The sequence below is a fragment of the Mixophyes fleayi genome, chromosome 9 (assembly GCF_038048845.1).
Source record: "Mixophyes fleayi isolate aMixFle1 chromosome 9, aMixFle1.hap1, whole genome shotgun sequence".
Taxonomy (NCBI): Eukaryota; Metazoa; Chordata; class Amphibia; order Anura; family Limnodynastidae; genus Mixophyes; species Mixophyes fleayi.
This window is the reverse complement of record NC_134410.1, coordinates 113,220,084-113,239,027: the sequence shown is the minus strand read 5'-3', so window position 1 is coordinate 113,239,027 and position 18,944 is coordinate 113,220,084. Positions and strand designations below refer to the sequence as shown.

The window sequence follows — 18,944 nt, the reverse complement described above, 5'->3', positions numbered from 1 at the left end:
AGATCACACCTCTTTTGTAGCAGGATGAGGCTGCTGCAGAGTTTATTGTTCTACAGGACACCACCAATTCCCAGGATGAATCTGGTACTGCTAGGCTTAAACCACAAACTCTGGGTTGCAGAAGTGCAGCCTCTACACAGTGAGCCACAGGCTCAGAAAAACAACCTACTGCACCCTTTGCATTAGTTTCTGCAGGGAATGGTCTAATGACCTGCTGCTAGTAATGAGTTGCCAGAACCTGAGGCTTGTTACCACAACTTCAAGCCTATATAAACAGTTTATTGAACATGTCTCTGTTAACTAGCACCCTGTACCTTCCTAGCTGCTCTCTTGTGTTTGACCACTGGTTTTCGGATGACTCTCTGGCTCTTGACCTCTATCTTTCGGACAGTATCTGTCTAGATCACTCCTGACTGTTTTCTAGGATTACTGTTACTTCAGTCCCCAGACTCATGCCCTCTGCACAAGGTTCAATACACCTTTTCTCACAAAGCCTTACTATTGGAATCCACCAATCAGCATCTGCCAATACGAAGACCATAATTCCTGACATATCCCAAAAAGATAGTCAAAACAACAATTCCTTTGTGCCCAAAAAATGGCATGTCCCTGTCTTTGTGCTAAAGTTGTAACTATCATTAAAGGGACATCTTTAAAAAAAAAAAAAAAGGCATCAGTTCTATACTAAAGGAATGGCTTCCCGGATATCAGATCCACGTGGCCTTGTTTATTTAAACCAAATGAGGCATCCAGCTAGTAGTCTTACTGATCGGCATAAATCTGTCATTAGGACACTTCTGAGTGGAAAAAATGTGATCAAGTTTGAACACTCGGAAAGATGGATCTGACCTTAAATGGTTAATACTCGAAGACATTGATAATGAATTGAAAGAGAAAAGTTACTTAAGAGGGATAAAGCCTTGGAAATCTGTGCAACTCTATGGGTTGAATAAAGAGTGGATACTCAATTGTTTTTTTTCCAACTTTTAATTGCTGCTTTTTCTGTTCCATCAGTAAATGTTTCTTTACCATTACAGATCATGAACTAAAGTGATCTTGAATTGTATTAATTGATGGCTGGAAACCTAGGCAGTATTCAATTAATGTAATATTGTACAGAATTCCTGGTAGAATACTACACTGTATATAAATACATACTATATAGTTTCACCGGGAATGATCACATAATTCATTTTAATCTATCAAAACAAATAACAAATTTGAGGACAGAAGGGTTTTCTGTGGTAGAATATTGAATTTATTTATTTAAAATGAAAAATGCTTCAGTCAGAGAAAACCAGGCAAAAAATGTGCTTTTCAATAATTCTTCCTATCGCTACTTTTACATACTTGGTTAAATAAATGGTTTTCAACTTTGAGTGTGGTCTGCACAGATCATGGGGCGCATCACAGAACAGCTCCTGGTCCATCACAGAACCCGTTGTCTTTATCCATAGCCACAGATGGGGAATCATTGCGCAGAAATGATAGTAATCGCTATACAGCGTATAGACACTGTTGTATGATCTATCAAACAAACATTGAATACTGGTCAGGGACAAATTAAGGCCACATGGACCTGGGGCTGAAAACTATAAAAGGCTTATTGTGAGAAGTGCCGTCCCACCGGAGGTGTGGCCATTGATGTGTGGGCGTGGCCAGCACCATGCAGGGCATAGCTAACACTTCCCTCCAACCACCTACATCTCCCTCCCATCCTCCCTTATATACAGAGTGCACCACTAACTGGATCACACATGTATGTAATGTGAAGAGTGGAAATACGTCCCAGCTGTCCCTCATGCCGGGACAAGCTCCTGGCTGATTAGGACAGTCCCCTAAAATCAGGACTATCCTGATGGAATCGGAACAGTTGAGAGGTAAAGATATGTTATTTCATTGACCATTGAAGACAAAATACAAACAAAGGTTGATTATTTTTATTTATAAAGTGTTTTAACAGAAACATACATGAAAAATACTAATTTTCAGGTTTTTAATATTGAACAAAGCACAGGGTGCTGAAAAATAAATAAATAAATCTTGAATCTATGTATAAATATATATAAATACACTGTCTATTGTATGTATCGATATTGATCCTAATAATCACTGTACACTGTATTAGGTATATCTGAACATCTGCTAGTTAGTGCAAATATCTAATCAGCCAATCATGTGGCAGAAACTCAACATATGAAAGCATGCAGAGATCAGGAGATGGCTGGGCTGGGGGTAGGGGGGCATCTGCTCCCTGGGCCGGTCCCATAATGGGCTACCGTGGGGTGGGGTCACTGGGCCACCTGCACTTTTTTTCCTTTAAAATGTTCCTAATAAGCTGCTGAGTCAGGTCTTGCCCCCTGGGCTAATATTTGCCAGCCCTCCCCTGGCAGACATGGTCAAAAATTACAATTGTAGTTCAGACTAAACACCAGGGGGTAAATGTATGAAGCTCCGGGTTCTTCAACACCCGCGAGTTCGGCGTCTTCAGCGCTCAAATTTAAAGCGGCGCTGCTTTGTAAAGGGAAACTTCCCTTTACAAGGCAGCGCAGCTTTAAATTTAAGCGCTGAAGACGCCGAACTCGCGGGTGTTGAAGAACCCGGAGCTTCATACATTTACCCCCAGAATGGAGAAGAAATGATTTAATTTACTATTATGTGTTGATTAACTTTCTCAGATTTTACTGAACCTTTCTATTAATGAATGGCGTTACTGTTTTAGAACATAGTTAATTAGGATTGCTTGAGATAGCGGGCTGCTTCTGACGTGTTCCGGATTCATAGGTCGGTTATCAGTTTGACCTATTGAGCCGATGGTTAATTTTGAATAGACCAATCATATTAAAGATAAGCAAAATGTTTTAACACATTTAGGGTCTTGTGTAGAGTCAGGTGAAAGTCCATTTGTGCAGAGTAAAATATGAATTTCACGACTACGCGTGCACACAAGAAGGACTCTATGCCGTGTAAATCACATTCCGCGTATACGACTCCTTACACTTATAGAGGTGAATCGAGGGAGGCAAGGAGAGTGCAAGCATAGGGCAGGTATAGTGAGGGCACGTAGAAGTAAATGCTAATGTTTTAAGTGTTATAAACTGGACGGGTTAATACACAATTAGCTAATCATCGTCATTGCTGTGAAGCCCTTTTTGTGCAAAGCAATGATGACTGCACATATTTCCTTGCAGATAACCATGGTTAACAGAGGAAGAACAATTGTTTCAAGCACCACCCGTCTTTTAAAGCTTCCAGTCTGTTATTCTAACTCAATCAGCATGACAGAGTGATCTCCAGCCTTGTCCTCGTAAACACTCTCACCTGTGTTAACGAGAGAAACACTGACCTGATGTCAGCTGGCCCTTTTATGGCAGGGCTGAAATGCAGTGGAAATGTTGTTTTTGGGATAAAGTTCATTGTCATGGCAAAGAGAGACTTAGAAATTAATTGCAATTCATCTGATCACTCTTCATGACATTCTGGAGTATATGCAAATTGCCATAATAAAAACTGAGGCAGCAGACTTTGTGAAAAATAACATTTGTGTCTTTCTCAAAACTTTCGCCCATGACTGTATAGTAGACAGTTATTAAAGGAATTTTATTTAAATATTTGTTTCTGTGCTGAATATATATCAAAAAAAATCACACTTTTTGCACTATGTAACAAACAAACAATCAAAAAGGGGCTACACCATTCAGCCAGAAGACAGCAATTAGTATAACATCCTCTAAAACTGATAGCTCAACTCAAAAGCCAAATTGGGCTGTCAGCATGCTCTGTGCTCTCTCCTGCTGTGCGACATTGAGGAAGCCAGCCCAAACGTGAGACATGGTTGCAAAGTACCAGTTTTTATTTTGCTTTAAGATAGCGTTGAAATTCTCTCCCAAGTATTCATTAATAGATTGCAAGCCTGCAGTTGATCACTAGGTGTCGCAATTCGCTTGCAATGTATTGAAATAAAACTGTATGGCCAAATTCACCAGTGGCATTAAAGAAAAAATTGACTGTAAAAATAACAGTAATACAGTAAAATAGTAATACAAATATATATTTAGAAAAGGATGTATTACTGTTTTTTTGTCATTTCTTGTTCTTTAATAGCTCATTTCAAACGAAAAAAAAAATTCAGTTTTGGGTGGAACTCTGTAAGTTATACATAATATTACTTACTTGCGGATCAGCGTTCCACCCACTCCGGTGAGTCCACTGGTGTCTGCCACAGTCCACGTAAATGGTGCCCACGTAAATTATAGACTTTCAGTTTTTGGTGGAGTGGTACTTTAATATTCCAAGATATATTCATACCTAAGAAAATATTCACTGTGCTATAACGAATGATTTACACACAGGACTGTACAATGAAGGCTAAATAGGCTAATGTCAGGAGTGTGTGTATATACCCGTATTCCTATACCTGTGGGGACATCGACCTGTCTACATACCAACACTGTGGGGGCCTTGGTTATAGTGGGGACAAAAACGTACCAATGCGAGTCAATGCAGGGGAACATGCTGATATACTCGGCATCAAAATCTGCCACGTCCTCGCGAGACACTTTTATCGGGCCAAAAGTGTGTGTGTGTGTGTCTGCCATGGAGGGGAAAGTGCACAACACCACCACTAGAGGTCAGTGGAACATACGTATGTTCGACTATGCACTAAAAGAGAAGGAGATTGCAGTTTTCACACCAAACAGGGATAAAACACGGTCACATCCTTTTCCTCCTAAAATTAAATTGGGGACAGTGGATCATGACACAGCCCAGTGGGGGCTCCGGCCATAGCCTGGAGAGCAGTGGAGGTGAGTATGTCCTCGATACCAATGGTGATGCGCCACTGTGCGGCAGTGGAACAAATTGAAGAAACACAGAGATGTGTTCTATGCATAATGATTCTCGACCTGATGGCAGCGGTGTTTTAAACACAGAAGGCCAGAAAGATGATGCGGTGTCCATCCAACTGTAGCGATGGCCCCAGGGTGTATAACAAATAGCAGTAATGCCTGTACTGTGAGACATCTGGCAAATGGAGCATGTTCACTGTAATGAGACTGTAGCTGCCGGGGCCATGAAATTTCTCAAGCAATTGAAAGAAAGGTGCATGCAATTTGCACATCTTCAGCATAGAGGCAACTTTGCTCACAACTCTGAGGTGATAAGGACAGGACGTGAAGTTCTGATTCTATGCAAACTTCAGGCAAAGAGATGGCTCCAAAGGCTTCATGCATTGTGCAGCCTGCCAAGACTTGTTTGCAAACAAATACCTGTGGTAACCCATGAAGACTTGTATGGTAAACCGAAGGGGCAACAAACCCAAACCTAGCAAAAATCAGTCTCCGTGTGCCTTTGCTCAGCCTTTTCCACCTGACATGAGTGGTGACTTTGGGAAGCTATTGAGCAACAGGACCCCAGACTAAATTTTACTCACTGTCAAAAATGACCGATGCATCATGCAGATGGGGCAGGATCTATTCAACTGGGTCCGGTCAGGTGTTGGCAAACACAAGTACATTTATCAGAAGATTAGAGAAATGGGCAGGCTACTGTTACATGCCAGAAGAGCTACCCCTTTGGAGAGGATGGAAGACTTTACCATCTCATCGAATTTTCTGCGCGTAGTAGACATAGTGGTTCTGGTGGCTGGTTATGATGAGGCGTCCAGAACGTTTATGAGACCCTCACTAGCACTGAATAAGATTGGGCATGGTTGGCAAAAAGATATGGAGCATTGTGGAGTGTTGAGCAATGATGGAGAGCTGCACTGTTTCAGTGTAAAATGCACACAACTTCATGAAGACCTATGAGGCAAGATGGAAAGGAGAGTTGATCTCATCCCCTGCCATGTAAATTCTTCAGGTGTTGAAATGGAACATGACTCAGGTCTTGCCTTTTACTGAAGATGTGAAAAAGATGCACTGTATCCAGTGGTTGAAGAGGAAATTTAGAAGTGGCAGCGTGGGAAATATAAGGGAATGGAATTTGATAGTGTGATTTTTTTTAAAAAACACTTGTATCCCCTCAGCCCGAATGATTCCCCCTCCTCCCAAATCTGTGCCTGTGTATTACGAACCATCCTTTATTACTACTTGTGTTTCATCTTCTCCCCTTCCCCTCTCACCTATCCCCCTGCACAATCTTCTCCCCAGTCCCTCTCACCTAACCCCCTGCAACATCTTCTTCCTAATCACTCTCATCTATCCCCTGCACAATCTCCTCCCCTGCAACATCTTCTTCCTTGTCACTCTCATCTATCCCCTGCACAATCTCCCCCCGAGTCCCTTTCACCTACCCCAAACAGTTTATTCCTAGTCCCTCTCATCTATCCCCTGCACAATCTCCTCCCCTGCACCATCTTCTCCCCAGTCCCTCTCACCTATCCCCTGCACAATATTCTCCCCAGTCCCTCTCACCTACCCCAAACATTTTATTCCTAGTCCCTCTCATCTATCCCCTGCACCATCTTCTCCCCAGTCCCTCTCACCTACCCCCCATGCAACAACTTCTTCGTAGTCCATATCACCTATCCCCTGCACGATATTCTCCCCAGTCCCTGTCACATATCCCCTGAACCATCTTCTCCCCTGTCCCTGTCACATATCCCCTGAACCATCTTCTCCCCTGTCCCTGTCACATATTCCCCTGCACCATCTTCTCCCTAGTACCTCTCACATATCCCCTGCAACTTCTTCTCCCCTGTCCTTCTAACCTATCCCCTGCAACTTCTTCTCCCCTGTCCCTTTCACCTATCCCCCTGCACCATCTTCTCCCCAGTCCCTCTCACCTATCCCCATGCACCATATACTCCCTAGTACCTCTCACCTATCCCCTGCAACTTCTTCTCCCCTGTCCCTCTCACCTATCCCCTGCAACTTCTTCTCCCCTGTCCCTCTCACCTATCGCCTGCAACTTCTTCTCCCCTGTCCCTCTCACCTATCCCCTGCAACTTCTTCTCCCCTGTCCCTCTCACCTATCCCCTGCAACTTCTTCTCCCCTGTCCCTCTCACCTACCCCCCTGCAACTTCTCTCCTGTCCCTCTCACCTACCCCCCTGCACCATCTTCTCTCCAGTCCCTCTCACCTATCCCCTGCACCATCTTCTTCCTAGTCCCTCACTTATCCCCTGCACCATCTTCTCCCCAGTCCCTCTCACCTATCCCCCTGCAAAATCTTCTCCCCAATCCCTCTCACCTATCGCCTGCTACGTCTTCTCCCCAGTCCTCGTTTTGCAGATGGGATTTTGATATGATATGAAAAGCAACCCACACACATGTATATATGTATATTCAATCCTAAACAATCTTGATTATCTAAGGCTGGATATATACTACACAAAATTTCTCCCGATGCAATATAAAAAAAAGTTCTGATCAGCAGCCGATTCATGTGTACACACTATACACGTTTTACAAGATTTACCTTCAGATCTGTGCTCTTCATCTGTCATAGCCATGGCTGAAAAAGATTGTGAATCTACACCCTCCATAGTGATCTATAGACACTGTCAGTCGTGAGTGTGTACACACTGCAGAATTGGAACGACATTGTTTCATCGTTGAACGTGATTTTTAGTCTGGTTTAAAAATCAAATGAAATGATATAATGTGCTTTGGAACGATAATCTTTCATCGTTGCAGAGTACATACTAATGTGATATCGGGCCGAATGCTCATTTATCGTGATTGGTCCAAAAATCGTCTGAAAACACTGTAGTGTGTACCAAGCCTAATTGATTGCATACTGTTTACTTGTGGGCTACAAACAACTTATAAGAATTAAATATTGTTGTAAAAATAGTCTATTCATTTGCTTGTTCAGTCCTCAAAATTCATGTTGACTGTTTAACAATTGGCTCATGGAAGTAGTTTAAAATATACATATTTGATCAAATTGTGCGTGTATGAAATCACGGCTGATCAATCTAATTCACAGGACATTTGGTTGGCAGGTGTGTGTCCATATTGATGGCTGATGAAACAGAAAAATGATCAGACCTTGTGCAGCAAAATATATTGATCTTTAAGCACATGACTCGCTTAATAGTACTAACAGTACAGGTCTGTTTCAGGACCCTGGAGAGTACCAGGCATGCTCGTTCCTGACTCAGCAACAAGGTCTCCTGGTAAAGCACAGTAGAGGTCTACAATTAAAGCGGATACATTATTTTACCAATCATTGGATTTCAGCCCAGACCTGTTTACTTATAAGGTACATGTGCTATTTTCATTCTTACAGGATCCTGCTACATCTCTCAGGTACTTTGTCCCACTGAAGTCACTGGGCCTGAGTCATTAAAGAAAGTAAAGCCAAAAATAGGAGTAACTTTGCACCTGGGCAAAACCATGTTGCATTGGAGGGGGATGTAAATTTAAAATGTGATGGCAGATTTATATTTGGGGTAGGGCACACCCTAGATTACTTTAAATTTCAGTGTACAAATAAAGCTATCAAGTATTTGTGTGCTACATGAAAAAAACAGCCAGTACTTCATACTTGCCAAATTTTCCTCCATGGCTTCAGGGAGATCCCGGGGGAGGTGGGCCTGTGGGGGTGGGTCTTGCTAATGGCATCATTTTGGCCCCGCCCCTAAACGATTGCCACAATTTAGGCCAGATAATGTGATATTTGCATCATTATGTCCCGCCCCCACCCCTTATCTATTGGGGGAGGGGGGGAAAGCAAGAACCGGACAGTTAAATCTTGGTCTCCATGAAAATGGCCACCTCCATAGGCATCAATACATGGACATAGGACACAATTTCTGAACTGTGTCATCATGCCACAGATGGTGAAGCCAACCACGTCTTGTACTGGCTCAGCATCAGGGAGAATGCCAGACTCTTCAGGGAGTGAGGGAGATCACCCCTACTTCAGGGAGTCTCCCTGACATTCAGGGAGAGTTGGCAAGTATGCAGTATTTTCCTTATGTGCAAAATAATAAACTAAGTTGCACCCTTTGCATTGTGACATGTCTCAGGAGAAGGTTTAATCTTTTTTTTGCCTCACTTTCCTTAATGAATCATGCCCACCGACGTTATTGTATGATTACACTGTATTACAGGGAGAGGGGAACTGCATGGAAATGTGAGTTTACAGAGACTGCATGCTGCTCAATCAGCGCTTTACTGGGGGCTGTGCAAGTAAAAATAAAAACATTTTCAATTTGGGGTGTAGAAATTATTAACAATAATTCTAGCTGGAGCACCACCTTTATTAACTTATTTTGAAAGAATCCATACTGGTGTGAAAGGAGCAACAGTTGCACCTAAGTGGACCAAACAGGAAAAAGTATCATCCTGCAGACACTCTGGGCCTGATTTATCAAGGAGGAGCTCGGTGCTCTCCCGCCCGCTCCGAATCCAAATCGAGGCCGAACGTCATCGTGACGTCGTCGGATCTCGGGGCTCGGTTCTCGCGATACTTCAGGATTATAAATACACGCCTCCACAGCAATCCATCGCCATTTGACAGAGGGAGAGAGCAGGGTGTAGTCACAGGCTCATTAGAGCAGGGACAGAGAATCCAATATTCTTCTTGCAATTGCTCTAACAAAAACCGCTAGAGAAGAGAGGAGGATAGAGGTTTATTTTTTTTTGTTAATATTTGGCACTCCCCAGTGCTTTTGGGGTGTCCCCCATAATTGCGCATAAATATTTCTGGCTGTCAAAAGTCATATCTGTCAGCAGTATCTACCAACTAATTTTTAGCACTCCCCAGTGCTTTTGGGGTGTCCCCCATAATTGTGCATAAATATTTCTGGCTGTCAAAAGTCATATATGTCAGCAGTATCTTACCAAATAATTTTTACCACTACAAGTGCTTTGCGCTCAGAATGAATTCAAAGCAGTCCACATATGATCAGAATGAGCAACCAGGTTCTGTCACCAGTCCTGATGTTAGTGTACCCAGTACGTCATCAGGGCAAGGCGATGTCAAACTACAGAGTGTTTCGAAATCAGTCCAAAAAACAAAATTTTTTTTTTTTACTGTGTTGAAGCGAAAAAGAAGTGTTACTGAGCAAAAGTTAAGTGCCGATAAAAAAAAATTGCCAACATGCCATTCTACACACAAAGTGGCAAAGAGAGAATGAGGCCTTCACCTTTGGCTATTAGTGGCAGATCCCAAAAAGTTACCGAGCCTACAATTGGTACACAACTACTGTTACGCGTCAAAGCCGAGCTGCAAGATAACAGTAAGGCATTAGAGGATAATGTTTGCTCTGATTCACAAATGACACCAATCCCTGTGGAGAGTCCATCCAACAGTGGTATGTCTAATCGTGAGCATTCTGTTAGTGTACCCATAAAGAAGGGCCCTTTCAGCAGTTCTGCTGATGTGTACCTGAACAGCCCGAGTGTAGCCGGTGATACACAAATTGAGGATGCCACTTTGGAAATAGAAGAGGATGAGGGGTAGATTTATGGAGGTGACAAGGGCGTTAATGAGGATGTTGATGATTATGATGCAGACAGATACCAAATTGCCTTTCTCAATTTCTATTTATATTCTAGATTATATAATGGCTGAATAGTTTTCTATTTTACTCCTAGTGGATAGGGGATCTGATGCAGACAGATACCAAACTGCCTTTGTCCATTTCTTTGTATATTCAAATTTCTAGTTCTACAGTCTATGCAGGCTGCTTTTTTTCTATTTTACTACACGTGGATGGGGAGGGGGAGGGGGTCTGATGCAGACAGATACCAAACTGCCTTTGTCCATTTCTTTGTATATTCAAATTTCTAGTTCTACAGTCTATGCAGGCTGCTTTTTTTCTATTTTACTACACGTGGATGGGGAGGGGGGGGGGGTCTGATGCAGACAGATACCAAACTGCCTTTGTCCATTTCTTTGTATATTCAAATTTCTAGTTCTACAGTCTATGCAGGCTGCTTTTTTTTATATTGAACTACAAGTGGAAGGCGGGGGGGCATAGATACCCACCAAAGTACCTTGGTCCATTTAATTTTACTTTCTAGCTCCACAGTCTGTGCAGGCTGCTTTTTTTATATTCAACTACAAGTGGAAGGCGTGGGGGCATAGATACCCACCAAAGTACCTTGGTCCATTTAATTTTACTTTCTAGCTCCACAGTCTGTGCAGGCTGCTTTTTTAATATTCAACTACAAGTGTAGGGTGTAATATACACCCAAAGACGATGGCTACATTGCCAATAATCAAAGATGGAGGAGGTAGACAACCAGGTTTGACTGTTTAATTTGCAGACAAGTGTTCGCATTAAGGACGGTCTACCAGGGATTAAACTGTTTTTTGGGTAATTTATTATCTTTAGAATTACCTCACTTATCTAAGAAACTGGTGAAGCACTAAATTAGGTTATTTTAGACCAAAACCAAAACCAAAACACGCAAGGGCGGTTTTGCAAAACCAAAACCAAAACCAAAACACGAAGGTAATCCAGATCCAAAAACAAAAACAAAACCAAAACACGGGGGTCAGTGACCATCTCTACTTCCAGCCCTCATGTGTGGCCCAAAAGCAAGAGGGATATGACAGCTGGCTTCTGATTGGATGGTTACAACACTCACCCAATCAGAAGCTAGCTCTTGCTTTTACCTTTCCTCTAGAGCTCATATATCATTACTGACACCTTGCTGTTGAAAAAGTAAGTATGTGATCCATATGCTAGCATGGCAGATACTCCTTTAGGCCTCGTGCTCACTGGCATCAAAATACAGGGTGGTCCATAAGTGTGGAAACCCCCTTTTAAAACGGAAATGAGTAAGGGGATATTAATCCAGTGTCTGCACCTCAAGATGGCCGCCATACTGGCCACATATCCTAAAAAGTTTTCCACCATACCCAGATCATATTGTAGACACTGGAATAATATTTCCTTACTCATTTCTGTTTTCAAAGGGTGTTTCCACACTTATGGACCCTTATATGTTTTTGCTAGTTTTTCCCACATCCACATGTAATTGCATATGGAAACGGAACCCACACTAGCATTTGCACATGTGGCCGGTTGTCTTGTGGTTTATCTGATGCTGCCTGCAACACTTACTTGCGTTCACCGCACGGCAAGACATGAGGTCAATGGAGTTTCTTCCATTGATCCCTTCTGGCCACAAGTACAAACGCTTGTTAACCACCGGATGTCAAACACGATCACAATTATGCAGTGTCACTGGTGTTTAATGCAGTGCTAATGTTTAAGAATCCTAAAGCATGTAATTCTATTTTAATGCAAAAATACAGTATATACATAAATGGATTCACAGAGGGATGGATATATACAGAGTCACATTTCTTTGTTTGTACTTTCACAATAAAATACACATATTTACAATATCAACCCTTGTAAAACATAGCATGTAGTTTTATACCTCAAAACCTCAGCTCACAATGGAAGTGTACACAGTACTTATCTCCAGCAATAAAAGCGTACTGAAGTTTGGCAAAAAAGCAAATGACAATAAATACTGCACATCAGCTAAATCTAATCAGTGTTGATTCTGGCAATATGATGCCCTTCTTATCACTCAGAAGCGACCACATGCTGTTGAGGGGCACTGCTGCCAGGGACACCGTGCTGTATCTACTTGCAAGATGCCTTTTGGGATAACCTGACACTTTGATTCCAAGGTGCAGAATGGAGTGAGCACAGGATTCTGTCCTAAGACCAGCGCGGTGTGGAGGGAATAGTGGTAGCTGGAATAGAATACTGCAAATTGTTGATGATCATTCAAGGGCGTAGAAGGTCAACTCAGATCACAAAGGATATAAGATGACCAGATGTCGCATGGATAATGTGGATTGCCTGACCTGGGGTTTCAAATGCAAGCTGTGATCTGCTCACTCAGGGCCTGATCCATCAAGAAAAGCAATTTAATTTTTTGTAAAAAAAACTTGCACATGCATATGCTCATATTCAAGTACAAACATTCCCATTTGAATACAGGTACAAGTGCGCTCTGCCTATAATGTACTCGCCATATGTAGACGGACAAAACACACTGGAGGATACGCACAATGCAAATGTGTAATATAAAGTCCCATCAGAATGCATAGAAAGCTAAAAAATTTAAATACATTAACATTTGACTGCCGGGAACCATGACTGCTGTGTGCAGTGTGAGCAGTCAATAAAGTTAAATTGAAAAAAAAAGTTAATTAGCTCTCTGGTCCTCCCGGGAGGAAGAGAGGAGCAGAATAGAGGAAGAGTCAGGTAAGTATTAGCTCAGTGTTTATAATGTATATACCTGTAAAGTGTTTTCACTGTGTTGGGTTATCAGTCGCTGAATTTCGTGAGGAGGGAGGAATGGGCAAATATTGCTTCATCTCTGTGTGCAAAGTTAATAGAGACTAAAGGCTGTAATCACTGGTAGAGGTGGTTCATCTAATACCCCATTCATACTGCACCAAAATCCCGGGTTTTTGCCGGGGCGAGCTCAAACGACCCGGGTCTTGGTGCAGTATGAATGGTACAAGTCAAAAATCCCGGGTCTAAAAACCCGGGTCTTCAACCCGGGATTTATCGAGGGGTAATTCCCGGGTCGGACAGAACCCGGGTTGCACAGAAAACAAGCTGATTGGCTGTCTGACCTGTAATGCTCACAATATTTACATTAACTGCATACATAAAACCAGGAAAAAAAAACTCGAGAGGAAAACAACAGTATGGACTGAAACAACTACTTCTATCATCCACACTATAAGAAACAAACGAAAGAGAAAGGTCGCACATACTTTACATAGGTGACTAAAGTAAAGTACGGAGCGGTGAGCAGTACAGAACGGAATTGGTGGAAACACTGAAGAAATGTCTGATTGTTTACAAATGATACAATGGAACAATAAAAATTAAAATATCTTATAAGATACACTCACACATCTTTATGGACAAAACAGCAGAAAAGCAGACTATTACAACAAAAAAAAAAAAAAAAAATTCAGCCAATGAAAACTGCTCTGGTGATGACTCAAATTGCCAGGGCACAGACTTGTGCAGTATGAATGGGGTCAACCCGAGGGGTAATTCCCGGGTCGGACCCGGGTTGCCTGCACTATGAATGGTGCAACCCGGGTTTTTCAACCCAGGTTGCACAGAAAACAAGATGATTGGCTGTCTGCCTGTCTCTGGAGGATTTAAAGCAGGAGAATACAAAGAATGTATATGAAAAGAAGGGCAGTTTACAGAAATTTTATTAATGGCTATTACATACATAAATATACCATTGGGTATACATGATTGGAGATATATAGAGAAGGCATACCATCACTATTGTACTTTTTTATATATATAAATCATGCTAATAGATAGAGTATATTTCCCTTTAAAGGTTACTTGTCCTGATTAAAGTGCACTGCTGTGTATTTATTTGGGTGTCTGATGTAGCTGATATCCCACAATACAGAGGTACAAAGTCTGGGAAATACTAGTTGTGTGAAAGGAAGCAAAGTTCAGGTTTTTCTGCCAGGATTTAAACACTGGAGCAGCATCCAGTCTCATTTTTCAGCCAATGAAAACTGCTCTGGTGATGACTCTCACAAATTGCCAGGGCACAGACTTGTGCAGTATGAATGGGGGTCAACCCGGGAAATTCCCGGGTTCGAGGTGCAGTATGAATGGTGTTTCTGAGCTGGGACGCTCCGAGGCCCGGCAAAAACCCGGCTTGAAAAACCCGGGATATTGCCGGGGCGGCAGTATGAAAGCGGTATTAGAGGGGCGAATTCTTATTAAATGAGGTTATTTTAGTTTTTTAGTTTTAATTACTTTACGGTTTGCTATTATCTGTTTCTGTAGGGGAGGTTGTGTGGATAATTGCGTGACTCACAATTAAATATTCCCATTCTGAGAAATACAAATTCCAGGAATGTTATATCCTTACTTAGAACAGTTGGCCACAGACTGTAGCTGTCTGATTACATAAATAATGTTGAATTCTTGGAACGGTTAGGCGGCCCTTGCTCAAATTTTGCCCTGGGCTTTGGAGGCCTTTACCTGCTTCCAAAATAATTGACTGCCCAATTAGTAGGGTGTGTTTTTGTGGCATACAACCGATCTCTTGACAAGAGTAGAGCAAGATTGGAATTTCTCAGGATATTGGCTCATCATTGCTGAGCGCTACGTGAGAGATCATAATAGCAACCTCCAGTCAGAAAAAAAAGACATTTTAGAAAATATGTAAATCAGTATCAACATTCCAGAATATGAAATCAATTCTAATTAGGCCACAACCCAAATCATCCCATTACCACCGGCTTACATCTGTTTCAAACAAGCCACACCCCTCCGACAGCCCAAAAATCTAGTCTGCGCCACAAAAATCTCCACGGTTGCGTATCCATCACTTTCACATGTACAAATATACTTCCAGGTTAAAGTTGACAGTAATTGTTTTCTTTTTGGGTAAATGACACTAAATTAGACTGCCTTTTTATCTATGTTTCTAAAAAGTGTCATCTAGGAAAATATTTTCCTATGCTGCCCCTCCTCTTTACTTGAGAACAGGGTTCTGGTTCGTTCAAACGTTTTTCCTCCATTTCTCTCACAGCTTCGGCCAAAAACTGCAGGGAGCGGTGACTGGGAGGACCAATCGAGAGAATGAGGCTTGTGTTTGGTCCTCCTGCTCATTCCCCTCTCCGTCTCCATTTAAACAAACCTCCAAACATTTGGGAATCGGGAGAGGTTGCGCGGACATGTCATAATGGGGTGTGGCTACACCCAGGGGTGTGTCTAGCGCTTTTGCAGTACTAAGCTGTCCCCTACTCTCCTCCCCTCCAAACACCTTCATTGTCATGCGCACCGGAGAACAGACAATACAACCCACATTTCCCACAAAGCTGTCCCAATCAGGATGGTGGGACAGACCTCTCAAATTGGGACGCTTGGGAGGCATGATTGAAAGATGGTGAGTTTTGAAAAAAGTGTCTGCATGCGCCCCTCCCTCCTGCCTGGAGGAAGGGGCACATTAGATACATATTCTCCTAGGTCAGTGGTTCCCAAACTGTGCTTCTAGGCTCCCTGGGGTGCCTTGGAGATCCCACAGGGGTGCCACGGCCAGGGCCAGTGGTAAGCAAGGCGGGGGACTGCTTGGTAATTATTTTGGCTTAGGGGTGACTTGAAAAAAATTTGGAGACCCTAAGGGTGCCTTGAACTGTAAAAGTTTGGAATCCACTGTCCTAGGTGATTGTGCAGACTTAAGGCTGTGGACTGCAACTTCCGTGGGCAAAGTTTGCAGATAATAGGTCTTTTACTTCTACACTATCTGGGCCCCCATTAAGTAAAATGTCCACATTCTTGTCAGTATACATTATCTAGATGTCATTTGTCATTCCTATAGTGCCAGTATATATATATATATATATATATATATATATATATATATACTTGCAATCCAAAATGTTTAGGAACGCGCTTGCAGGTATTGGCCGCTATGGATTGCTTTTATATTCAGGTTCATTGTTGTAACTCAGCTAAGCTAATAAGTCTGTAGATTACGAATTCAAAGTTAGGAGCAATGCAGAAAAAAAAAATGCTGGGCAGCTTTATTTTTATTTTGTAATTTCAGAGTTCTGCCCACACGTTTTAAAACTTGCTCCCACGCAAGTATGGCGCAACATGGCTGTGCCGACTTTGCACGTTTTTTTTCTAACTCTAAATATATGTGTGTTTAAGGCATCCAGCTATGTAATCAGTCTCTGTAAGCTGTAGTTTTTCTGAAAGAACATCCCTGCAGCATAGTACAGGGGAGTTGGGAGTGAACGCAGAGGGCTGCGGGGTATTTGTGAATGGATTTATACTCCATAATATCATGGCCAGGCTCCAGCGATAAGAGGAGAACTGCACCTTGATCAGTCACATGTTAAGACTTGTCTGCCTGCAGAATATTTCTGTCTGTCCCACAGCTATTCCTGGAATGTGAAGAACAGCTCCCCACACGGGAGAATCCCCTGAAGAAATCTCAGACACTTTGGAAACTACTCTTAATACTTAATTTTTCTATTAAAGGGGGAGGAGGGCGTCTGTCTGTGTACAAGCCAGGGAGATGCAACAAATATATATTTTTAGGAAGCCTAAAGCATAGGTAGCAATATGTTCCTATGTAAGACACAATCATAGCCGTGGATTGGAAACATTTCTCTCTCTTAAATATACAGTACACAAAGTACAATAATGTATGTATAAACTCCTGTCAATCATATATTCTTATAACTAGTGGTTTGTGATGTCATTACGTCAGCATTCACCAGTGATGTCATAACGTCAGCATTCACCAGTGATGTCATAACGTCAGCATTCACCAGAAATGTATTATCTAGAACAGGGTATATGTAATTCCTCCAACTCAGTCTAAGGGGTATATTTACTAAACTGCGGGTTTGAAAAAGTGGAGATGCTGCCTATAGCAACCAATCAGATTCTAGCTGTCATTCTGTAGAATGTACTGAATAAATGATAACTAGAATCTGATTGGTTGCTATAGGCAACATCTCTACTTTTTCAAACCCGCAATTCAGTAAATCAAGCCCTAAAGCTTTGTGACTATGATCAGGAAACATCTATGTGACTTCTACTTATATAACTAACAAAGCATATAGTGTAGTTGCAAAGCCGTAACTTCAAATTTTAGCGTCTGGGGAGACAAAAAATAAAATCTGCCCCCACCCAGCCCTCAATTTTAACCAAATGAAACGAAAATATTCATAAACTGTGCCCCCCTTCAGCCCTAGTTACGTCCTTAGTGTAGTGTAATTGGTTTATCTATGACATGCTGAATTCAGGAGTCTACTATTTATCATTAAAGGGCAATATATAAGATTTACCATGGACAGCTCTCCACCTGGCAGCAGTATTAGGACTCTTCGGCAGCCACTACAGTCCCTTTCCGCATGTGTGAGTCAGCTTGGACTTGGGATTCCAGCTCCAGAAAGCAGGAACAAGAGAGAAAAAAAAACGAAAAAAAAAAAACCTACAGCACCTGGTATTCCCAGGTGGTCTCCCATCGAAGTACTGACCAGGCCCGGCCCTGCTTAGCTTCCAAGATCAGACGAGATTGGGCTTGTTCAGGGTGGTGTGGCTGTAGGTATTGCTTTCCTACTGACCTACATCTCTTATACATCTCAACACCAGCATTGAAGGAAGCAGGAACAATACGTCCCAGCTGTCCCTCATGCCGGGACAAGCTCCTGGCTGATCAGGACAGTCCCCTAAAATCAGGACTATCCTGATGGAATCGGGACAGTTGAGAGGTAAAGATATGTTATTTTATTGACCACTGAAGACAGAAATACAAACAATGGTTGATTATTTTTATTTATAAAGTGTTTAACAGAAACATACATGAAAAATGCTCATTTTCAGGTTTTTAACATTGAACAAAGTACTGGGTGCTGAAAAGTAAAGAAAAATAAAAAAAAATAAAACTTTACTCGATGTATAAATATATATAAATACACTGTCTATTGTATATATCTATATTGATCATCCATAGGTACATACAATAGACAATGTAGGTGCCCTCCCCCCCCCCCCAAAAAAAGATATATATTTTTTTTAAACTCCTGGCTGACCTGGGCCTATTTCTGTGGAGAGGCCTGGGGCTACAACTCCATCAGGCCCATTGTAAATCCGGCCCTGGCTACACAGATAAAAAACTTCTTTATGTTTGCCTTCCCTAAGTGCTGTCTGATTATTATACTGTATATCCATCTATCTATCTCATATCTATGTTAAAAGTATTGAACCCCCATTTGCAGTATGTAATGAAAACTGGTAAAGACCTATAATCATACTTGCCAACCTTTTCCAACTTCTTTGCGGGAGATCTCAGGCAGGGGGGCGTGGTTGGAGGGCGGGAGGGGCTCCGCCCCCGCCCCCCGCTACAAAACCGGCATTTTGTCTTGGTGACGCGATTCACTGCAAATAATTTTGACAGCAAGATGTCGTTTGAGGGATATTTGCCTGCTCTCCCGGGA

The 18,944-nt window shown here is 42.2% G+C and overlaps 1 non-coding gene across 1 annotated transcript; it reads right to left on the bottom strand.

The window, feature by feature from the left end:
- Positions 1–17,935: 17,935 nt before the first annotated feature.
- LOC142102543 (5S ribosomal RNA) lies at positions 17,936–18,054 on the bottom strand. The gene has a single exon (XR_012679276.1). It is a non-coding gene; the product is annotated as a 5S ribosomal RNA (ribosomal RNA).
- Positions 18,055–18,944: the final 890 nt, after the last annotated feature.